Below are 25,775 nucleotides of genomic sequence, written 5' to 3'. Positions count from 1 at the left end.
TATTTGATATGATTCTAGAGGCTATCATATTAGATGGTGCACATCATCACTGCCCAGTGGTCAGAAAGCCTCCAACATAGTGTCAGTGGACACCACCTAGAGAGAACCTATGCATCCCCCCAGCTGGGGTGGTTTCATGGAGGCCTCAGAGAGACCATGCCCAACTATGTCCAGCATGAATGGGGAATTCTTCCCTATTTAAGCATCGAGGTAGGAACCTAGATTTTTCTTCTTGCCTAGCAGAAAACAAACAGCACCTCCCTTTTTCCGAGAAAAAAAAGGCAAATGTTCAAAGAAGGCAAATGATAGAAATTATCCAATTTGAACATCAAAAAAAAAATAGACTGGAAAAACAAACAGAGTCCCAGGGATTCTAGGGACTGTAACAAAATATCTGTGTCACTGAAGTCCAGAAAGACAGAAAAATAAATGGAGTTGAAGAATATTTGAAGAAACTGCCTGTAAACTTTCTAAACTTGGCAAAATTTGAATACTATGGATCAAAGAAGCCGAGTGAATCCTAAGTGGTATAAACCCAAAGAAGGTCACACAAAGTACCTAGTACATCATCAAACTTTGGAAAACTAAAGAGAAAGGCAGTCTTAAAAGCAGCATGAGAGAAATGATGACTCACCTGTGATAGGTAAGGAGAGGAGAATATAGTTTATTCATATGAGGGTAAACTGAGGCAATTTGTTGCCAGAAAAACTTCTATTTTTTTCATTTTTATTATCATATATTTATTGTACATGGGGCTGGATTTGTTGTGACAATTCTGAATAGCCTTATGTTGTATATTGTTTAGATCACCCCTTCCACCCCTCCCTGTCCCACTTAAAGCAATTACAAGAAGTTTTGTCATTCTATTTCCTTTATGTATATGCAAACCTACTTTAAAAGAATGGCTAGAAGAAGTTCTCTATGCAGAGGGCACAGTAAAAGAAGCAATCTTGGAACATGAGGAAGGATGAAAGAATGACCAAAAGAAGAGAAATGTAAGGAATATAGGTACTTTCTTTCTTGTCAATTTTAAAACTTATGTTTGAGGATAGAAGCAAAAATTATAACACTGTCAAATGTGGTTTTAAACGTATATTTTAGACATATTTAAGGTACTTATGGACAAGAGAAGGTGAAGAGGGTAAGATTTCTGTACTTCAAAATGGTAAATTGCCAACACAAGAGACTGTGAAAGTTCTGTATGTGTAATTAATTCTTACATTGAACAGAATGCAAATGCAATATACGTATCAAAATTTGTGGAATGGAGCTACAGCAGTGCCAAGAGGGGAATTTATAGTACTAAATTTGAATATTAAAAAAAGATGAAAGTGAGCTAGGCATGGTGATTCATGACTGTAATCCAAGCACGTGGGAGGCTGAGGCAGGAGGATCATGAGTTTGAGACAGCAAAGCCTTCTCTCAAAAAGCAACACATAAATAAATAACAAAATGAAAAAGGAAAGTTCTCAAATATTCTAAGCTTCTACCTCATGAGTCTAGAAAAAAAGAAAAACAAGTAGAAAAACCCCATAAAGATAAGAAGAAATATTAATGAACTTGAAAACAGAAAGATAATAGATAAAAATCAATGAAGCAAAGACTGGTTCCTTGGAAATATCAATGAAATTGACAAACCTCAGAAAAAGACTGATAAAGAAGAGAGAAGACACAAGCTGCAATATCAAGAATGAAATTGAGGACAGTACTACAAAATCTGTAGACTTTAAGAGGTTAGTGAGGAAATACAAGGGGCAACTTCATGCATGCTAACTTAGTAAGTTACATGAAATGGATTGCTTCCTGCAAAAGCGCAAACTATTATAACTTACTTTTCATGAAAGAGAAGTCCTAAAACCATAAAAAAATCCAACCTCATAAATAAAAAACTGTCCACAGAGAAATTTCCAGGTCCAGATTTTTTCACTGGAGAATTCTGCTAGATGTTTAAAGAAGCATTAACATTAATTCTATACAATGTGTTCCAGAATATAGAAAATTATACATTTCCCAAGTCAGATTATATAGCCATTTTTAGCTCAGCACTAAACCAGTCAAAAAAGTATAGAAAAGGAAAACTATAGAATAATATGTCTCATGAGTATAGGTACCAAAATAACTACTTTAGACCAGGCATGGTGGCTTGTGAATATAATCTCAGCTACTCAAGAGGCAGAGATTTGACAGGATTGTGGTTTGGCCAGCAGGCAAAAAGGTAGTGAGATCCCATATCAACAAAATATGCTCATTATGGTGACTCATGCCTTTCATCCTAGCTATGCAGGAGGGGTAGCTAGGAGGATTGCAGTCTGAGCCTAGCTCCAGGTAAAAGGCGTGACCCTATCTGAAAAATAACCTAAAGCAAAAAGGGCTGGAGGTGTGGCTCAGGTGGTACAGTGCCTGACTAGCAAGCATGAGACCTGAGTTAAATCTCCAGTACCTCAAAAAAATTAGCAAATAGAATTCAGCAATGTATTAAAAGCATTAAATACCATGATCAAGTCAGGTTTATTTCAGAGGTAAAGTATTGTTTCAATATTTTTAAAAAGTCAGTCAGCATAATCCTCAATATTAACAGGCTAAAGAATAAGAATTAAATAATCACATGATTGTATCTACCAGTGAAGAAATTTTGACACCCATTCTTCTGAGATCAGATGAGATCAGGCACATTCAGGGTGATATGGCCATAGATTCAACACCCATTCTTGATTAAGAATGAAAGCTCTAATAAAAATAGGAATAGAAGGAACTTTCCTAACTTGATACAGAGCATGTACAAAACCCCTACAACTAATATTATGGTTACTAAAGAAAGACGGAATATATCTCACCTAAGATTGGAAACAAGGCAAGAAGAATTTTCATGTCCACCAATCTTATTCAACATAGTGCTGGAATATGTAGCAAGTACAATAGAAGAAGAAAATGAAATACATCAGGAAAGAAGAAATGAAGTGATCACTCTCTTTTCAAATTGTATGTTTATATATAAATTTCCATGACTTTAACAATAACAACAACAAATTCTTAGAACTAATAAGTGAATTTATTAAGGTCAGCTGATATAAGATAAATATCAAGGACACTAAAGGAAAAAAATGAAATACTAGACTTCCCAACTCACTCCCTGGAAGGCATCTCAGAAGGGCTCTTAAAGGCAAGTGCCTCAGCTGAGAAGAGCAGAAGATTCTACAGGTTTGTCACCAAACCCCAAAAGCAATCCCTTCACTGGCTAAGCAAGTGCCCACTCCAATGAACACATGTGGATCCATGAAACTAGTTGTGACTGGGCCTCAAACTCATAAGCACAGAACTACTTGGGTGAAGAGTGCAAGCTAGAGCACAGGAAGTAACTACCATCACTGTCCTGAGCCTCAGGGAGACCTAGCGCAAATGGAGTGGGGAGCAGGTTGGGAGTCTGCAAGAGCTGGAGAAATGTAGGAATTGCCACAGGTCAAGTGGGGAGTGGACACAAGAAATGAATGAGCCTGGAGTCAAGTGAGAGGTTAGGAGTTGCTGGCCACTGGGGAATAGGAGGGAGTGTGTTCAGTTTGTAAACAGAATCTCCTGTCTTCGTGCCATGATGGGGATTGGGCTCTGGGACCTGCAAGTGCTGAGTGTGTGCTCTGCAATTGAGCTACATCTGCAAACCTCAACTTCCAAACACACACACACACACACACACACACACCCCGGTAACAACAAAACTGCTTGGGGTGGGGGGAATTATTTTTTCTTTTATCCTTTTCTTTCTCTTTCTTTTTTGCACTTGTGTTTTAATCTTTTTTAATGACAGTTTTGTCATTCTCTGTACATATTTTAGAGTGTTCTCTCTTATTGTTACTTTTAATACTTTCACATCACATAGTTGCCACTCTCCTATTTTTCTTTGTCTCTTCCTTTTACTACTCCCCTTTTTTATTATCAAATTGTTAATGCCTATTACTTAAAAAATTTAAACTTCCATTTTAACCTATAAGTGTCCTAGTTCTTTTCCTTTATAACCTTATTACAAAAGTAGTAAATGTTTATGATTAATTTTTACTACATTAAAAAATAGCTGTTTGTTTTTGAACTGAGAATTTCATTCCTGCTGTCAACTTTCTCTCCTTTGAGTGGTAATGAAAGAGATATCTATGTCATGTGCAAATCATGACATAGAAATACAAATAATGTGAGGCAAGGCAATATGACTCCTCCAAAACTTCATCGTACTTCAATAATTTAATCCAAAGATACTGAAATGACTGAAATGCCAGATGTAGAATTTATAAGTTTAATTTAAAAAATGATCAATGATATCAAAGAGGATTAAAACAAACAGATAAGTAAGGAAATCAATTCAAGTTTTAAACATGCAAGTCAGCAATACAGTTGAGATATTCAGCAAGAAAACTGTTTCTGAAAAGATGGAAATGTTGCAAATGAAAAGTTCAATAAAACAAATTAAATCAGTATCATCATCAGTAGATTAGATCAAGAAGAAGAAAGACTATCAAGGATTGAAGATAAGATTGAGGAACTCTAACACTCAGACAGTAATAAGGAAAAAAAATAAACCTACAAGATTGATCTCTAAGAAATCAAATATAAGAAGATAGAAGAAGGAGCTGAGATACCAATTAAAGATACTTAAATCCTATTCAATGTAATTATAACAGAAAATTTCCCAAATATTGGAAACTATATGAACACCCACGTACGGGCGGCATTTACAACCCTGTATTGACAGGACCATAAAAGAACCTTCCCATGCCACATTATAGTTTAAATTCCAAGTCTAGAGAATAAGAAAAGGATACTGAAAGCTGTAAGAGAAAAACACCAACTTACTTACATAGGCAAACACATCAGAATTACCTCAGATCTCTCACCAGAATCCCTAAAAAGCAGAAATGCATAGAATGATATATTTCAAGCTCTGAAAGAAAATAACTGTCAATCATTATTACTATATTTGTCAAAATTATCCTTCAAAATTGACAAAGTAATAAAGACCTTCAATGATAAGAATAAGCTAAAGCAATTTGTGACCACCAAGTCAGCACTGCAGAAAGTATTTGAAGGAATACATGAAGGAAGACAGTCACAAACATGAGAGCTCAGGAAAGAATCAATTCGTGAGAGGAACAGGTGAATACATGAGAATTAGGAAAGAATCAATCATATTCGACTCTGCAAACCAGCAAAATTCTAAGATGAATAAAGGTGGAAAAAAAGACTAAACAGCACTTAAATCAATGAACAAAATCACAGCAAAGGCCTATCAATGATAACCTTAAGTGTAAATGGTCTTAACTTCCCAGTCAAAAGATATAGACTGGCTAATTGGATGAATAAACATGATTCAATTGTTTGTTGTATACAAGAAGTACACTTCATAGGCAAAGACGCACACAGGCAAAGATACACACAGGCTAATGATGAAAAATGATATACCAACCAAGTAGAAGTTGAAAGCAAGCAGGAGTAGCTATTTTCATATCTGACAAAGTACACTTCAAGCCAAAATTAGCCAGAAGAGATTAAGAACCTTGCTATGCAGACAGTGAATAGATAGAATAGAAAACTAATAAGTTTACCCAATTAACATTTGGCAAAAGAACAAAGGTAATCCAACAGAGGAATGATAGATTGTACTTTCAGCCTGGGGTGCTGGAACAATTTGATAGCTATAGAAAAAAAATACTTCACACTTTAAAGGTTAACTCAAAATGGATCATAGATTTAAATATAAAATATAGCATTTATGAAAAAAAATCATGGATAAAACCTTGGGGAATTAGGGCTACACCAAGAATTCTTATATTCAACATCTCAAGAAAATATTGATAAATTGAACCTCATCAAATTAAATACTTCTGCTTTGCAAAATATCCTGTTAAGAGAATGGAAAAGTCAACTACAGACTGGGAGAAAACAAAATGCTTTGCAGATTCTGAGGATGGATCAGTTGTTTCTTTATTGAGGAGCCAGTGAAGGCTTCAGTAGCTCTTAACATATGTGCAGGATTTTAAGGAAAGAATTTTCATCATTTGCTCTTCATTTGATTTCACCTTTCTACTTGCTATACTTTGGATTTTAAATGTTCCTTAAATATGTATGAAATGCTTAGTCCCCAGTTTGACACTCCTGGGAAGTGGTGCAACCTTTAGGAGGTAAGGCCAAATGGGAGGTCTCAGTCATTGATGGTGTGGCCTTTTAGGTGATATTGGGCCTCTGGCCCTTCTTCTTCCTCTCGCTTTGCATCCCAAATGTCATGCAGTCAGCAGTTTCCTTTGCCTCATGCTCCTGCTGTGATGTACTGCCTCACTAGAGGACCCAAAACAATGGGCCAACCAGTCATGGGCTGAAGCCTCCAAAAATGTGATCCAAAATAAACCTTTCCTCTTTTGAAACTGATTATTTCAGGAATTTGTTATAGTAACAGGAAGTTGACTAACACACTACTGATTTTTTTCTATGTTTCCTTCACTGTTTATTTATTGATAGTTTACTAATGCCTGGAAAAGTGCTAAATGTAATTTTTAACAATTCATATAGTAATTCTGGGAGGCAAGTTCTATTATATGTAGATGAGGAAACTGCTTGGAGGGACTTGGATACCTTTTCAAGGTCACCCAGATGGCAAATGGAAGAACCAGGTTTCAGACCCTGGTCTGCGCTGGTTATGCTTTGGGTGAGCACTCAAAATCATCTTCTGCTGTTTTTTATTTGCCTATTCTTTTTATTTTTTCCTCTTTTTCTGGATTCTTTTGAGTTAAGAAATTTTAAACAATTGGTTCTGTCTTTTTTATTTGTTTCATAGCTATATTTTTTGCACTTAAAAAAGTCTTGTATCTGGGGTTGATAATGTGTACATTTAACTTAATCACTCTACCTGAAATTGATAATATGCCACAATTTAATTCAATCTTACAATATGAGTAAGCCCATTCTTCCCTAATGTCCTTTGTTCTGTCATTGTCACATATTTAATTCTACTTTATAAACCTTGCAATACACTATTATTGCATTGCTTCTGCTAATATTCTTTTAATGACTCTAAGTAAAATCCAATTTTAACAATTACTCATATATTTACTTTTTTCAGTGTACATCACTCCTTCTTATAGATCATATTCCTACTTGGTATTATCTACCTATCCAACCAAAGATTTTCCTTTGGCATTTCTTGTAGCGTGGGTCTATTGGTGATAAATTCTTTCAGCTTTTAGTGATCTGAAATGTCTTTATTTTACTTTCAGTTTTGGAGGATATTTTCACTGGACTTAGTATCTAGGGTGAATTTTTTTTTCTTTTCTTTTCAGCAGTTTAAAGATATTGACCTGTTGTTGTCTATTCTCCATTGCTTCTGATAAGAAGTCAGCCATTTTTCTTGTTGCTGTTCCCTGTATGCAACATATCTTTTTCTCTGGCTTCTTTTGAGATTTTTTCTTTATCTTTGGTTTTTCAGCAGTTTGATTGTGATATATGTCAGTGAGGTTTTCTTTGAATTTGGTCTGTGTGGATTTTGCTGACCTTCTTGAATTTATGGTTGTTTTATTCACATTTGGAAAAGTTCTGCCTAATGTTTTGTTATTGTTTTTCTTGTGAACATTTTAAGATAAAACAGAATGAGTATTATTGATTGTCCATTTTTGTTCAGGTTCAGAAAGCTTGGCTTGGCATATTTATTAATTTTACCTTTATTTAAACTTTTTATAGTTGTACATCATGTTTTTTTGTAAATTAATTTTGATTTGTTAAAATGCTGCATTACTGTGATACATGTGTTTTGATTGCATCTTAAATTTTATACCTAAGGCAAATATCTCACTCATCTTAACCGCAGCTCTTTTTCATGGATACATAAAAGCTCATTTTGCTAGTTCTAAGGTCTGTGTTGTCTGTGGATCTGTTTCTATTGACTATTTAACTTCTTGATTATTTGTCATCTTCTCATACTTTTTTTTTTAACATTTTAAAAATGTAGTAGTTGATTATATTGTGTATATTATGGATGATATATTCCAGATACTTTGGATTCTGTTTCTTGCTCTGAAAAGTGTCTAAGTATTGTTTTCTAAAGCAGTGAAATTCCTAAGTAAGTTTAGTTCAGCTGATGGAGACTTGATTTTAGGCCCTCATTTCAGTTTTCCCTAAGGGACTTGAGTCCCTAAGTTTGGGACTCAAGTATAGTCTCTAGTCCTAAAATATGACTCTTTTAGGATTTCAATAAAAAGCTTCTGGAGAGGGGTGGGTTTGGAAGCCTGGCTGAAGTTGTTGAGCACCTGCCTACCAACCATGAGGTCCTGAGCTCAAAATCCCATAACACCAAAAAAAAAAAAAAAAAAAAAAGAAGCCTCTGGGTTTACCAGACACCTCCAAATTTGTTTAGGCTAGCACTCTACCACTTAAGCCATATCTCCAGCTCCAAATTTGTTTAGGCTCAAACCCCAAACTCTTTCTCCTAAGCACAAGGCAGGTGCTGAAGAACCTTCTTAGCTTTTTTACTCTTTCCTCTTATGACATTTTGCTGGGTTCCTTGTTCTTTCTTTCTTTCTTCTTTTTTTTTTTTTTGGTAGGACTGGGGTTTGAACTAAGGGCTTTGTGCTTGCAAAGCAAGCACTCTACTGCTTGAGCTACACTTCTAGTCCATTTTTCTGATTCCTTTGGAGATGGGGTCTCATGAACTATTTGCCTGGAATGGCCACAAACTGTGATTCTCCAGATTTCAGCTTCCCAAGCAGCTAGGATTACAAGCGTGAGCCATAGGTGCCCAGCTCTGTTCATTGTAATTTTTATTTTTGGTGGTACTGGGGTTTGAAATCAGGACCTCATGCTTGCTAGGCAGGTGCTCTACCACTTGAGCTACTCCACCAGCTCTTCTGTATTTCTTAGCACCTCACTCAATGCATGTCCAGTTCAAAAGTAAGGTGAGGTTTTGAGGACAGTTTTTAAAAAATTTTTTGCAGTACTGAGGCTTGAACTCAGGACCTACACCTTGAGCCACTCTACCAGCCCTTTTTTATGATGGGTTTTTTTCAAGATAGGGTCTCTCAAACTATTTGTCTGGGCTGGCTTTGAACAGCGATCCTCCTGATCTCTGCCTCCTGTGTAGCTGGGATTGCAGGCATGAGCCACCAGTGACCGGCTTGAGGACAGTTTTAATTCATACTTTGTGACCCTCTGCAGTGGTTTGTTGTTTGCTGAGATATTCTCCTCAATTTCTAGCCACTTTGATAGACTTCCACACCAATCTCTGCAACCAGTAAGCTCAGTAAGTTTTCTGCTTGAGCTCTATTTCCATGTGCCATCTCAGGACCAGGTATATCTTGAAGGAGGAAAGACAGTCACCATCTTCCTGCTATGGGTTGAATTCACTACTGACATCATATATTGATATCCTAACTCATATTTCAGAATTTAACCTTATTTGGAGATAAGTTCTTTACAGGTGTAATCAAGTTACATTGAGGTCATTATGGTGGGTCCTAAAAAAGCTGGAAATTAGGACTCAAAAACACACATAGGGAAAACTCTGTATGAAGATAAAGGCAGAAGAATTGGAGTGATATATCTATAAGCCAAGGAATCTAAAGATTTCTGGAAAACCATCAAAACCTAGGAGAAAATATTTTTTTCTCATAGACATTAAAAGGGTCCAGCCTTACCAGTACCTTGATCTTGGCCTTACAGTCCCCAGACCTGTGAGATAATGAATTTCTGTTATTCAAGCCATCAGTGTTATAACTGAATATTTGTGTCCACTCTCAAATTTATATTTTGAAATCTTAATAGTCATTGTGATGAAATTAGGAGATGGGCCTTTGGGAGGTAATTAGGTAGTAAGTGTATAGCCTTTATGATTAGTGCCTAATAAAATATACTGAAGATAGCTGTGTTGCCCTTTTTCTACAAGTATGGATACAACTAGAAGTTGGCAGTGGGTAACCTAGAAGAGAGTTCTCACTGGAACCTAGTCATGCTGGCACTGTGATTTCAGGCTTCTAGTCTCCAATCATGAGATAACCTTTTGGTGTTTATAAGCTACACAGTCTCTGTTGTAGCAGCCTGAATTAAGATACCCAGCTGTAGTAATTTCTCATAGACACAATAGCAAACCATACACTTCCTGTGTCAGCCAGCTTTCTGTCACTTTAAAAAAATACCTGAGATAATCAACTTACAAAGAAAAAGGTTTACTTTGGATCATAGTTTTGGAGGTTTCAGTGCATGGTTTGTTGGTTCCATTGCTTTGGGACATGAAGCAAGGAAACATGACAGGGCAGGGAACAAACCCAATGCAGCTTACCTTATTGTAGGGAAGCAAATGAGAAAAAAGGAAGAGACTAGGGTCCTACAATCTCCTTCAAGGAAATGCCTGCAATGACCTAAAACTCTGATGAGACATTAACTCCTAAAGGCTTTATTACTTCCTAATAGCACCAGGGCCTGGGGACCAATCATTTAACACATAGGCCTTTGGGAGACATTCTAGATCAAAACCATATACTCCCCTTCATTAAACCATATCATATTTTATTTATCTCTGTTTTGGTCACTCCCCAGTCCTTCAAACACGTTTTAAAAGTATATGTAGAGTTAGCAATTGCTATTGGCATGGAGGTTAGTTGAGTATTAGCTACTCCACTATTACTGGAAACTGGGAGTCCACAAGGTAACTTTTCAATCCCTTGTAAGTCTATGCTTGTCAGACTGCAAGCTTATTTTGTTTATTCTTAAATTTATTTCAGGGATGCAGAGTTCATCCTAGGACTTGATGTCCTGTCCTTGATGGTTTATGAGAAGAACTAGGATGTTAGGGGCATGCTATGGTCAAATAGTTACTGATTGCTATTGCTGATGTTAAAATTGTCTTGGCAAAATACATCTTTCTCCTTTTCTGGGAAGTGTTTAACAGGTCTTCAGTTTATCCACTATTCAAATATTTGTGAAATTGGATAGTGGCTTTCAAATACCTACCAGAAGGTTGACTGTGCTAGTCACAATTTTGTCACTGTGACAAAATGCTGACATAAACAATGTATGGGGAGGAAAGATTTCTTTTAGCTCTTGGTTTCAGTTCATGATTACTTGGTAGTGATGCAGCGGTGAAAGAGTACATCATGGCAGTATGGCAGGAGCTGATTATCTCATGGTGGCCAAGAAGCAGAGAAAGCGACCGAGAGGAAGGGACAGGGAAGAAGATAAATTATTCCAGGGCATGTTTCCAGTGATGTCGTTCCTCCAGTGAGGCCCCATTTCCTACTTTTTAACCACCTCCCAATAATGCCATCATATTATAAATCCATAAGGGATTGACCCATCGATTAGGTCAGAGCCCTCAAGATCCAATCAATCACTTCCCAAAAGCCCATCAGCTGGCAACAAAGTCTCCAGTATGTGAACCTGTGGAGGACATTTCCTATTCAAACCATAACAGTGACACTACCTGTGGGTGTCTCTGCAACCCACTTCCATGCAGTAGTGTTTGGGCATACATGTATACATGTGTAGGTGTAATTAGCAAGAGTAGGAACTTTGTATTTAGGTAAGAATATAAATCAGTCTCTTTGTGTTTAATAACATTTTTATGTTCCTTTTAACATAGATGTTTTTCTTTCAGTCACCAACTGAATATATCTGTAACTTGGGGCATTTAGCTGCTATTTAAATCTCTTGGAAGCAGCCTGACAAGGTGCTCAGGGAGTTAGTATAAAGGACATGAACTGTCATTTCTTCTGGATTCTCTAAGCTCACTCTCTCTGGCGAGCTCTATTACCAGGAAGAGGCAGACTATACTATATTACTTCAGCTTCCTACAGAACTGTCTTTTCAGAAAACAGTGATCTAATATTATGTCTTCAGTTTCCATCTAGTGTTGATAAAAGAAAACAATGTTATGAAGAATACTCTGCAACTTTTGTGTAACTGCCATTGAGGACACTGTTCATTATATTGTTCAATATCTTATATAAAGAGCTAGGAGAATACCTCCCATTTCTTTCCCTTTCTAATCACAGAGCCCTTTCCTAGAATAAAAGCTTATGTGGAAACTTAATGCCTAAAGTACATCAATATGGTTGAAAGGGAACCTGGAAGCCCCCAAGCCCCATCTTCCCTGCATTTTTTCCTCTACCTCCTTCTTACCCATCACCTCCCATTCCCCTGCATGATCTCTTGTTGAAGAGCTCCCTTGAGCATAGTGTAAAAAAATCACTAATGCTAGTCTAAGGTAGACAGTAGTCTAAGAATTTAGGACTAAGACAAGTTGTCTCATCAGTCATATAGCTGTGTGTTCATTTTGATATTATCCAGATTCATACTTCCGTATTTTTTCTTTCATGCCTTGAATGAGAGGAAATTTGCATAAATTAAATGCTCAAAATGCAGTATTTCTTGTTTATATTTCCTCAAATAACCAAAAATGGCTGCCTCATTTTTCTTCAGCCAGAGGTATAGAGGTGAATTTACTATATTCCCCACGTTATCATTGCTGGTCATAGACAAGTATATGAGTTTGTATTGCTTATGTTTATTCTCTTTTATCCCCAAACTCTATTCCCATTCTCTGCCATTCTTTCTCTCCTCTAGGCAACCATTTTCAGTGGATTTAATGTATAACTTTATGTCAGGGCATGTTCCTTAAACATATTGTATTGTTTTGTGCACAGGTACATACGTTGTTTCATGCATTATCTGCCGTCCACTATGTTAAGACCTATCCGCATTGCTCTGTGTTAATATAATCTCCTGCTTTCAACTATTGCACAATACTCTATGGTGAGAAGCCACCACCTATTACGTGATTTCCCTCCAAGTGATGTACATCCTGGCTGCCTCTAACACCTGTCCATAATAATAAAATCATAATGAGCATCCTTGTACATATGCCTCTTTGGGACTGTACAAGAATTTACCTGGGGTATAGGCACACAAATGGAATTTCTGGGCCATAGCATATGTGTATATTTAATTTGACTAGGTTTTGGCAGATTGTTCTCTGGAATGGCTGTATCCATCCATCCACATCCCCACTAGCACAGCCGAGGGTTCCTTCTTCTCTAAATTCCCCCAAACTGCTGACATTATACACTTTTCTGATTTTTGCCAAACTGTAAAATATTTTTCATTGATGTTTTGTTTGCATTTGTCTTGTTCTTTGTTATTTTGAGCAGATATTGATATGCTTCCTTAAGATTTCTCCTTCTACAAATTGCCTGTTTGTAGCCTTGCCCATTTTTCTGTTGAGGTTGATGTCTTTTCTTCTTCATTTTCAAAAGTTCCTTATATATTCTAAATCACTATTTTCCAGTAGAAATACAAGGTGGGGCTCAGACAAATTAAAATGTTCTGTTAGTAACATTGAAAGAGTAAAAAGAAACATGCGTGTGTGTGTGTGTGGGAAAGAAACCTCTGGGATTATTTTTAGAAATATATTTTATTTAAGCTATATTATTTAACACAGTACACCCCAAATATCATTTCAACATGCACTTAGTCTGTCCTTCACAAGTCCTCCAAAGCTGGTGTGTATTTAGTACTTCTAGCACATCTCAATTTGGACCACTTGCATATCACTACTCAATAGCAACACATGGCTCATGCTGGCCGTATTGGGAAGTGAAGCTGTGAGTATAAAACACTTCTTGAGTTCTACAGATGGCAAATATTTTCTCCCATTTTTATGACCCAGAGATTGACTTTTTTGATGATGTCCTTTTGACTTCCTTAATTTAAATATTTAATTTGCCTTCTTTTATTTTAAGTAATCTTATTTCACATACTAGGAAACAGACTTTTTCATACACAATTGTTCATTTTCTGCTTTCCTTTCTTTCAGAGGCTTAGATATAAAGTCATTCTAGCAAAAAGTTCCTGGTGTCTAAACAGCTTATATCTCTTGCAGAATAAAATTATGACAATCAGGATGTCTGTTTCTGGCAAGAAATAAGGTCCTGACTTATCCTGCTATATGAAACAAATCAAAAAAGGGAAAAAAGTACTATACATACATACCTACACATGAATACCACAAATAAATCTACCTATCTATTGATCTATCCATCTATTACCTGTCTCCACATACACCTATATGTGCATACATGTGTATATATGTAACTGCAGTTTTTAAGAATGGACTTCAGATAATAAAAGACAATAAAATCTGAGAAATGGCAAACAAATGATGTGTTTCTCCAACTTGTTACCTGGAGAGGGGCTTTAGGACACAGAAGAGGAAGGGGTAACCATATGGAGCCCAGGGTACCCCTTGAGTTGAAGATTTAGGGAGTTGGGGGATACCAAGGAAGCAAGACCAGGGCAAATTTTTGGAGAAAAGAGGAGAGAATTCTGAAGGACTTTTGTTGGTTACTCATAAGCCTTGATCAACACATATGAATGAGAAAGCTATTGAGGTTGGAGAAAGAATGGCCTCAAAAGAGCATGATGAGAAATGTCAAAGACCATCCAGGGTTAGAATTAATTAATCTCGTTCCCATAAGAAACAGTAAAAAACTCATTGACAATTGGGTAGCATACTCAGAAGAGCTTTGCTTCATTATTGGGGAAAAATTCAACTTACCAGCAAAGCAAAAATACATTTTGAGAGTGCTTTTTAAATTTCCAGATACCTTCTAAATTATTGTACTGAGTTTGTTCTTTGGGAGCAACCTGGGATGGATATAAGTCCTATTTTAAAGACTAGGTAACAGGTTCAGGAAAGTTATCTGACATGTCAAGTTGCCTCAGCTGGTTCAAGATGGAAGGGAAATGACATTCAAGAGCTCAGAAATACAACAGAACAGAAGCATGTCCCAGCATTCAACTCTGGGAATACCTCATGATTGTGACCTTTATCTCCAGTGAGGCCTAAAGGGAACTCTAGGCCACTGCTAACTTAATGAAAAGGTAGGAGAGGGTAGAGCTGGTCTATGCAATCTCTAATCCATCCAGCTCCATTCACTCCCCCTGGATGGCAAGAACTATGGGTTAATACCCACTCTATCCTCAATTCCCTGTGGAATTGTATATATACAAAATTAACCTTGAAAATTCCTTAGGATTGTACTATGTTGGAGACCCCCACCCTGTTCACCCTATCGGAACAGATCATGACTGTGATGTGAACAGATGTGCTGTTGATGGGGCACTTGTCTTGTATTTAGGATCTGTTACATGAAAATACTTTTTATTTCTTTCAAATGCCAGAATTCCATTTAATGCAGTAAGGTGCAGAGAACCCATCACTCCCTCATTCAAGAGGCCGTGATCACTGAGTGTAAGGATGGATAGAATCGCCCACTCTTTGTAAATTGCTCTGTCTTTCTTCATTTTTAGAGAACTGGAATGATTGTATCTGGGTGAATTAAATGTGCTTATGGTGTGACTCAACCGTATGTAACCCTTAAGGCATCCTTCAACAGTTCCGTGTCTGCATAAGACATAGCACATCAACTCCAACACTTTCCTGTAGACTTTGGACTTGACCTCAGAACCCATCCAACTCAGATCTTAACTGAGGCAGATGCAAGCAGTTTATGGAGTTGGCATGGATTTTGCTACCTGAACTCTATCAGTGCTACCCATTTTCAAAAATATATTTGAATTAATAGGAAAACATAAATAGATTCTTTTCTTCTAATTATAGAATTAACCTGATTCCCAGAGTCTGAGTTCAAAATTCCGTGCCTTTCTGAAAATTGGACCAGGACTGGTTGTGTCTGTACAGAGGCACTGCAGTTCACATGGAGAGAGCCTGGAGCACGTGGCCTTGCTCGGGTTGCCAGGTGCAAAGAGGCTTTGATTTCCTTTCTCAAGGAGTACGACATAGTGAGGGGCCAGAAAGTAGGAACACACAGGACTTCAGGAAGAATGCCAGCTCCGTCACTAAATAGCATGGTGGATGTTGAGCCACGTGACATCTATGTGCCTCAGTTCTTCATCCGTGACATGGGGCTGATAGTAGTTCTCTCCCGTTATGGTTTGGATATGAGGAGTTCCCCTAAGAGGCGTATGTGTTGAAGGTTTGGTCCCAGCTGGTGGAGCCAATCTTTGGGAGGTGATTAGACCATGAGGATTCTGGCCCAATCAGTGAAGTCCACTGATGGACGTTTACTTTGATGGCGTTACCGGAAGGTAATGGAAACCTTTGGCTGCAGGGGTATTGTCCTGGCCCTGTTTGTCTCTTTCTACTCCTGGGCCACCATGAGGTAAACAACTTTGCTTCACCATGTGCCCCTTCTGCCATGACATTCTGCCTCACCACAGGCCCATGGCAATGGGGCCAGGTGACTATGGACTGAAACCTCTGAAACTGTGAGCCAAACTAAACAATTCCTCCTTTTAAATTGTTTCATTCAGTTATTTGTCACAATGATGAAAAACAGGCTACTCCCTGGCCCAGCCTTGAATAGTTGTGGAGATTAAGTGAGTGGTAATGGCAGGTCAGAATGAGCTGTAATCCCAGGATAGCCCTTGGGAGCAATACTGCACCTGATCCAAAGGCCTGGAAACTGGGTGTGAGATCCACCAGCCAATCTCATCCTCCCAAACTTTCAGTCCTGCCTCCTCCAAGGGTCCTTCCTGTCTAATGCTCTGTCTTCAATAAATCGATAAGTGGACAGATGAGCCAACTCAGGCATTAGAATATTTCCAAAGGGTGGCTCTCAAGACAACAGACGCATGCAATAATCCATTTCGGCATGGGGTGAATTTGTTCCAACCAAAGGGCCATCACTGGTGTCAAAGGCAGTTAGCATCATGCTGTCTCTGTATCTATTTCTTGTTAGCGTTCCAACATTGAACAGTAAACACATTTCACTGTTTTGCAAACCTCTCCTAAACAAATATTCTGACAGCAATGTTAACCATTTTCCTCCCCTCTTCCCCTTCCCTCCCCATAGCTTTGTCTTGCTTGTGCTCTTTCTTTCCAAAACTTTTCAAGTTCAAGAACCTGGAAGCCTGCTGAGCTCAGGAGTAGTTGCTGAGGAAAGTTTCAACAGAATATTTTCTTTCTTAATCTCCTTTCCCTTCACCACAGCTAAAAATACATATTTCTCCACCCTGCCCTGTCAATTCCCTTATAATTAGAAGGGCTGCTGGAGTCTCACCTGCCAAATCTTTATCCCAGAGCAGAATTTAGGGAACAGGTGGGGAAGAGGAAGATGGAGGAGGGTAGAGTTGGGAATAGAAGGAGCCTAGGGTTTTGTGCTAAAAGCTGATGGTCAGTGAAAGGTGGGAGGCTCAAGTAGGAAGGGTAGGGTCCTGTTACTAGGAGACATGGCTGCTGATGAGTCCCTTCCCATCCCCCAATATACTTGTCAGGATTCCTGAGATGCTGGATGTATGAATAAGACCAAACCTATGAGGATCTTGCTGCTCTGAGCCAGAGATGGACACATGAACAATCACAAAGCGACACGAACAGTGGTATGTCTGAAATGACTTTTAAACGTTAATATTGGTTATATCTCGGATAGGATGAGAATTTGAGTAACATAGCATTCTTTGTGTTTTCCTGTATTGCTTACCTTTTAAAAATAATGAACATGCATTCTTTATAAAAAGTGAGAAAATGTTTCTTTAACAAAAAGTAAGAATGTAAGATGGTGAGTTTCCTAGAAGTCCATACTACCTGGGAGCACGCAGGTTTTAAAGTTAGAGGGGCCATCTGGTTGAAGAAAAATTTGGACCTGGAGTATAATTTATTGACTTTTTTTCCTATCCAAGCCCTGTTCTAGATTCTGAGAATACAGAGAGGGTATTGCTGGACCATAGTAGGTGGAGATAAGTGACAGGTGGAACTGATAGGCATGGGACAGATTGTAGAGGGGCTGGAATTTCTTTGCTCTGAGCCAATGGAATAGATACATATCATGGTATGAAGTGGCTCGTCGGGAAGAACCCAAAGCCTCCAAATAAATCAGCATGTTGCACTCTTCCTGGGACATCCATTGTATTTGAAAATCCTTGGGGAAGAAGTTGAGTAAATCTGTAATGGTCAGAATGCTATAGGCAGGAAATCAGAAGTATTATTGTAGCATTAGAACAAGCCTGAATGGATTGTGGCAGAGTTTTTGGGTAGCTTCCAGTCTGACCTCCTAAGGGAGAGTGTCTCCCCTGGCTTGCTATTGGGAAGATGGGGCCTGAGGAGGCCTGCTATGGTGATAAGAAGTGAAGTGAACTGTCACCAATTTGTATTTTAGAAAGGTCACCTAGTGGCTGGCATGAGGAAGGAGGAGGACAGTTGAGGCAGGGAGGCCAGTTAGGAGACTCCCATAGCAGTTTAGAGATGTTGGGTAGGTGTGATGGAGATGTGGGGACTGAAGGACTTGAATGTTACCAGGGAGGGGAAGGGCAGGTGGGAGGCAAAAATTGTCTACCTGTGGTCATGGGTAATGGGACGCCACCAACCACAGCAGGTTCACAGTTGTCTTCTGGTTACTCCATGTTAGCCCAAAGGGTCTCCATCCTTGGCCACTCCAGCTCTTCTGCCCTTATCTTTCTGGAAAGTGCTGAGTCAGTGTTCAGCTCTCCTCTGAATCCTTCTTTCCTAAGTAGGAATGACTATTCCTTTGTGTGTGTGTGTGTGTGTGTGTGTGTGTGTGTGTGTGTGTGTGTGTGTGTGCATCCCCTGGACCACCTAAGATGTCTGGCACTGCATTTGTAGTTATTTTATAGAATGTTCTGGTTTCCATGGATGTCTCTTCCCACCAGACTGTGGGTTCCGGTATCCAGCCTTTCATGGAATTGGTGGTCCTTAGGAATGTCTCATAGAAGGCAGGTCCAGGAGTGTCGAAGCTATGATAGTGGGGGACCCAGGTCTAGAAGTGGAGTCCTCATGTGTTGGGTAGCACAGTGGTGCAGAAACATGGGGCTTCCGAAAGTTCGCTTGCCACCATTGGGATCAGGCCCCATCCTCAGGAGCTAGCTGGCTTCTCTACCTTCAGCCTCTCCCACCTGTCAACCTCCTTCATGAACTTCTGGACTTATTTTGACATACAGTGATGCTGTGCGTTGTTATTGAGTGAATCCTTGTGTGTTGGGTCCCTTCACCACAGTGTAAGCTCTTGGGTCAAGGGGAACCAGACTTTGTCCTGCGCTGATATTCCATGGACACCAGCCTCACACAATGATCTGCCATCAAGGGTCTCTGCTGTCAGATGTGTTTGAGGGGTGATGTCTACTGTGTCCTACTTGTAGAAATGTAGAGTGCATACTCTTTATTGTGGGAGATGACCATTTCTGCCATCCTAACAAAGTATCCCAAGTTTTTGTTTAAGCAAAATGTAGTATTAATATGACAAAGATCTTTAAATCTTGTTCACCACAGAACCAAGTTAGTGCTCTATAACTGCATGTCTTTTCTCTTGTGTTCCTATCAGGATTTATAGCAACTTCACTTATTTATTTTAATTTTTTTTGATACTGGGGCTAGAACTCAGAGTCTTGTGATCTACCACTTGAGCTATATCCTCAGGTCATTTGCTTTTTAGTTTGTTTTTCAGTTAGGGTATCATGCTAACTTTGCCTGGACTGGCTTTGGACCTGGAACTTCCTGTCTCTGCCTCCTGAATAGCTGAGATTACAGGTGTACACTGCCATGGCCTGCTTAATTTATTTCTTTTATGCCATTCTTTCTCCGCACCAAAAACCATACTGCTCTTATCTGGAGCAACTGTTTTCTTGGTCCACTTCAAAGCCACCACTGGGAAATCTCCTTTTCCATTTACTCTTTCTAGACTTATCCTTTCATTCTCCTGTTTCTTGGGATCCATGTTTTTGTCTTCTTGCCATTCTCCTTCTTATGCTCTGTTATATACATAACCTCCTGAGACTCCAAATGTGCCTTGTAGGTCTAAAAATAGCTTTATTCTGTCCTCACACTGGAATTATAGTTTAGTTGGGAATTTAGTTCCAGGTTGAAAATAAATTTCCCTCAGAATCTTGTCTTCTAATGTCACATGTGGTTATTGAGAAGTCAATTGTCTTTCTTTTTTTTGTATCTTTTGATGTGACATTTTTCCTTTCTGGAAGCGTTTAAGAGATTATCTTTAGCCTAGTTGTTCTAAAATTTCATAAGACGCCTTGATGTGAGGTCTTTATTCATTTATTTTGTTGGGCAATCAGAGAGCTATTTTCATCAGGGAACTCATTCAGTTCATGGAAAATGTTTTTGTAGTATATATTGGATCATTTTCTTCTTTCTGTTTTTTTATGTGTTCTCTCTCTCTCCCCCCACTCTGTCTCTCTCTGTCTCTCAATATCTCCTAGATAATTGTTGAACATAGATAATTGTTGGATTTTTCTTTAAGTTTATTTTCCTCTTCATCTTTTACTTTCTTCATTTTGTGAGATCTCTTTGAGGTTATCTTTCAGCCATTCTATTAAGACTTTAATTTCAGCTATCACATTTTATCTTCTGAGTGCTCTCTCTCTCTCTTTAAAATCACATAATATTTTTTGTTCCAGACACAATATTTTCCCATCTCAATTAAATAATCTTAAGGGCTTTCTTTTTTTTGAAAAAACAAATAAACAGTTTCAATTTTACCAGAACTTTAAAGAAGAACTAATACCTACAGTCCTTAAACTTTTCCATGAAATAGAATGGGAAGGAGCACTGCCTAACTCAATCTATGAAGCCAGTATTATACTCATCCCAAAACCAGACAAGGACACATCCACAAAGGAGAACTACAGGCCAATCTCCTTAATGAACATTGATGCAAAAATCCTCAATAAAATAATGGCAAACCAAATCCAATAACATATCAGAAAGATCATATACCATGACCATGTCGGCTTCATCCCAGGGACGCAGGGGTGGTTCAACATACAGAAATCTATAAATGTAATACAGCACATTAATAGAAGCAAAGACAAAAACCACTTGATCATCTCAATAGATGCAGAAAAAACCTTTGATAAGATTTAACACCATTTCATGATAAAAGCTCTAAGAAAACTAAGAATAGAAGGAATGTACCTCAACATTGTAAAGGTTATATATGACAAACCTACAGCCAACATCATACTTACTAGAGAAAAACTGAAACCAATTCCCCTAAAGTCAGGAATGAGACAAGGATGCCCACTCTCCCCACTTCTATTTGACATAGTCTTGGAATTCCTAGCCAGAGCAATAAGGCAAGAAGAAGAAATAAAAGGAATACAAATAGGTAAAGAAATAGTCAAAGTATCCCTATTTGCAGATGATATGATATTATATCTCAAAGACCCAAAAAACTCCACCCCAAAACTCCTAAACACCATAAACAGCTTCAGTAATATAGCAGGATACAAAATCAACTTATAAAAATCAGTAGGCTTTCTATACAACAACAATGAACAAATTGAGAAAGAATATAGGAAAACAATTCCATTTACAATAGCCTCAAAAAAATCAAATACCTAGGAATAAACTTAACAAAGGTTGTAAATGACCTCTACAAGGAGAATTCAAACCACTGAAGAAAGAGATCGAGGAAGACTACAGAAGGTGGAAAGATCTCTTACACTCATGGATTGGCAGAATAAACATAGTAAAAATGACTATACTACCAAAAGTAATGTACATATTCAATGCAATTCCCATAAAAATCCCAATGATGTTCATTACAGAGATTGAAAAATCCACCCTAAAGTTCATTTGGAAACATAAAAGACCACAAACAGCCAAGGAAATACTGAGCAAAAAGAACAATTCTGGGGGTATCACAATACCTGACTTCAAACTATACTATAAAGCCATAGCAATAAAAACAGCATGGCACTGGCACAAAAACAGAAATGAAGACCAGTGGAACAGAATAGAGGACCCGAATATGAATCCACACAACTATGCCAACCTAATTTTTGACAAAGGTACCAAAACTATCCAATGGAGAAAAGACAGCCTCTTCAACAAATGTTGCTGGGAAAAGAGGTTATCTGCCTGCAGAAAACTGAAACTAGATCCAGGTCTATCACCCTGTACTAGTATCAACTAAAAATGGATTAAGGATCTCAATATCAGACCCAAAACCTTGCAGTTAGTACAGGAAAGAGCAAGGGATACACTGGAAGCAACAGGTATAGGCAAGGACTTCCTCAGTAGAACTGCAGTAGCCCAGCAATTAAGAGAAAGGATGGACAAATGGGACTTCTTAAAAGTAAAAAGCTTCTGCATAACAAAAGAAATGGTCTCTAAACTGAAGAGACCACCCACGGAGAAAATGTTTGCTAACTATACATCAAACAAAGGACTGATAACCAGAATATATAGAGAGCTCAAAATCTAAACTCCCCCAAAACTCAATGAACCAATAGAGAAGTGGGCAACTGAATTAAATAGAACTTTTTCAAAGGAAGAAGTCCAAATGGCCAAAAAACACATGAAAAAATGCTCACCATCCCTGGCCATGAAGGAAATGCAAGTCAAAACCACATTAAGATTCCACCTCACTCCTGTTAGAATAGCTACCATCAAGAACACCAACAACAGCAAATGTTGGTGAGGATGTGGGGAAAAGGAACCCTCATACACTGCTGGTGGGAATGTAAGGTGTACAAGCACTTTGGAAAACAATATGGAGGCTTCTTAAAAACTAAACATAGATCTGCCATATGATCCAGCAATCCCACTCCTAGGGATATACCCGAAGGAATGTGACTCAGATTATTTCAAAGGCACCTTCACACCCATGTTTATTGCAGTGCTATTCACAATAGCCAAGCTATTAAACAGCCAAGATGCCCCAGTATTGACAAATGGATAAAGAAAATATGGTATTTATACACAATGGAATTTTACTCAGCCACAAAGAAGAATGAAATCTTGTCATTCACAAGTAAATGGATGGAACTGGAGAACATCATCTTAAGTGAAATTAGTCAGGGTCAGAAGGCCAAAAATTGCATGTTCTCCCTCACATGTGGATTATAGATCTAAAACAAATGCTGTAATATTATTGGACATTGGTCACACACTAAGTGGAGACTGTGCACAAGAGGAATAGGGAAAGGGAAGGAAACCTGAAACTTGAATATAGTTGATGTGCTCACTGTATATAAGTGAATATAGTAATCTTAAACTGGCCAAGGCCACTTATGGGAAGGTGACTAGCAAGTAGTGAAGAGGTCTGGTAGAGATGAACCAAAGTGGGTTGCAATACACAAGTGCATGGAAGCAATGGTAGGAATCTCTCTGTATAGCTATGTTTATCTCAAACTAGCAAAAATGCTATGTCTGTCTTATTATCTCTTATGTTTTTTCTTCAACAAAATTGGAGAACAAGAGGGTGGAACAGGTTCTGCCCAGAAGTACGAGGTGGGGCAGTGGGGAGGGGAGGTTGCCCAAACAATGTATACACATGTGAATAAATGTAAAAATGATAAAATAAAAAAAGAATTAAAACAAACAAACAAATAAACAAAAAACCAGGTTCTTTCCCCGTGTTTATTTAGGTTGTTATTTTACATATTTCATGGTTATCATCCAAATTTAAGGGTAAGGGCCTAAAAAGACTATTTAGGAAGAGGAAGGAAACAAGAGGGAGGGGAGAAAAGGAGGACAAGAGAGGGTAAAGAGGGTGAATATGATCAAAACATGTAGTACACATGTGTGAAATGTCATATGAAACCCATTATTTTGTACAATAAATATACATTAAAAAAGAAAAGTGTTTTAAAAAGAAAAAGGCTTGAGCCAGGTGCCAGTGGCTCATGCTTGTAATCCTAGCTACTCAGGAGGCAGAGATCAGGAGGAGCGCTATTCAAAGCTAGTCAGGCAAAAATACAGAAGTGGCTCAAGTTGTAGAGTGCCTACCTAGCAAGTGTGAGTCTCTGAATTGAAACCCCAGTACCACCAAAAGAAGAAAAAGAAAGGCCCTAAAAATGATTGCATGCTTTGTGTGTGTGTGTGTTTGGGGGCAGGAGCACTTATTACTTGGTATCACTGTGGAGTGATCGAACACCAGGCAGGATGTAGATCTTTTTGTTATTTTTTTTTTTCTAGGTGAGAAAACAGAAGAACTCAATTTTTTTTCTGGAAAAACTTTCTGTCTCTGTGCTACTCTGTCTGTATATTTGTTTGTATGTCTTCCTCATCTCTATTACTATTGTTATTTCTTTTTTTTTAAATTGTTTTATTATTCATTTGTGCATACAAGGCTTGGGTCATTTCTCCCCCCTGCCCCCACATCCTCCCTTACCACCCACTCCACGCCCTCCCTCTTCCCCCCACCCCCTCAATACCCAGCAGAAACTATTTTGCCCTTATCTCTAATTTTGTTGAAGAGAGAGTATAAGCAATAATAGGAAGGAACAAGGGTTTTTGCTAGTTGAGATAAGGATAGCTATACAGGGAGCTGATTCACATTAATTTCCTGTGCGTGTGTGTTACCTTCTAGGTTAATTCTTTTTCATCTAACCTTTTCTCTAGTTCCTGGTCCCCTTTTCCTATTGGCCTCAGTTGCTTTTAAGGTATCTGCTTTAGCTTCTCTGCATTAAGGGCAACATATGCTAGCTAATTTTTTAGGTGTCTTACCTATCCTCACCCCTTCCTTGTGTGCTCTCGCTTTTATCATGTGCTCAAAGTCCAATCCCATTGTTGTGTTTGCCCTTGATCTAATGTCCACATATGAGGGAGAACATACGATTTTTGGTCTTTTGGGCCAGGCTAACCTCACTCAGAATGATGTTCTCCAATTCCATCCATTTACCAGCGAATGGTAACATTTCGTTCTTCTTCATGGCTGCATAAAATTCCATTGTGTATAGATACCACATTTTCTTAATCCATTCGTCAGTGGTGGGGCATCTTGGCTGTTTCCATAACTTGGCTATTGCGAATAGTGCCGCAATAAACATGGGTGTGCAGGTGCCTCTGGAGTAACCTGTGTCATAGTCTTTTGGGTATATCCGCAAGAGTGGTATTGCTGGATCAAATGGTAGATCAATGTCTAGCTTTTTAAGTAGCCTCCAAATTTTTTTCCAGAGTGGTTGTACTAGTTTACATTCCCACCAACAGTGTAAGAGGGTTCCTTTTTCCCCTTATCCTCACCAACAGCTGTTGTTGGTGGTGTTGCTGATGATGGCTATTCTAACAGGGGTGAGGTGGAATTTTAGTGTGGTTTTGATTTGCATTTCCTTTATTGCTAGAGATGGTGGGCATTTTTTCATGTGTTTTTTGCCCATTTGAATTTCTTCTTTTGAGAAACTTCTGTTTAGTTCACTTGCTCATTTCTTTTTTGGTTCATTAGTTTTGGGAGAATTTAGTTTTTTAAGTTCCCTATATATTCTGGTTATCAGTCCTTTGTCTGATGTGTAGCTGGCAAATATTTTCTCCCACTCTGTGGGTGCTCTCTTCAGTTTAGAGACCACTTCTTTTGATGAACAGAAGCTTTTTAGTTTTATGAGGTCCCATTTATCTATGCTATCTCTTAGTTGCTGTGCTGCTGGGGTTTCGTTGAGAAAGTTCTTACCTATACCTACTAACTCCAGAGTATTTGCTACTCTTTTTTGTATCAGCTTTAGAGTTTGTGGTCTGATATTAAGATCCTTGATCCATTTTGAGTTAATCTTGGTATAGGGTGATATACATGGATCTAGTTTCAGTTTTTTGCAGACTGCTAACCAGTTTTCCCAGCAGTTTTTGTTGAAGAGGCTGCTATTTCTCCATCGTATATTTTTAGCTCCTTTGTCAAAGACAAGTTGGTTATAGTTGTGTGGCTTCATATCTGGGTCCTCTATTCTGTTCCACTGGTCTTCATGTCTGTTTTTGTGCCAGTACCATGCTGTTTTTA

Source organism: Castor canadensis, chromosome 14 (genome assembly GCF_047511655.1).
Source record: "Castor canadensis chromosome 14, mCasCan1.hap1v2, whole genome shotgun sequence".
NCBI classification, from domain to species: Eukaryota; Metazoa; Chordata; class Mammalia; order Rodentia; family Castoridae; genus Castor; species Castor canadensis.
Note: the sequence above shows the minus strand (reverse complement) of the source record.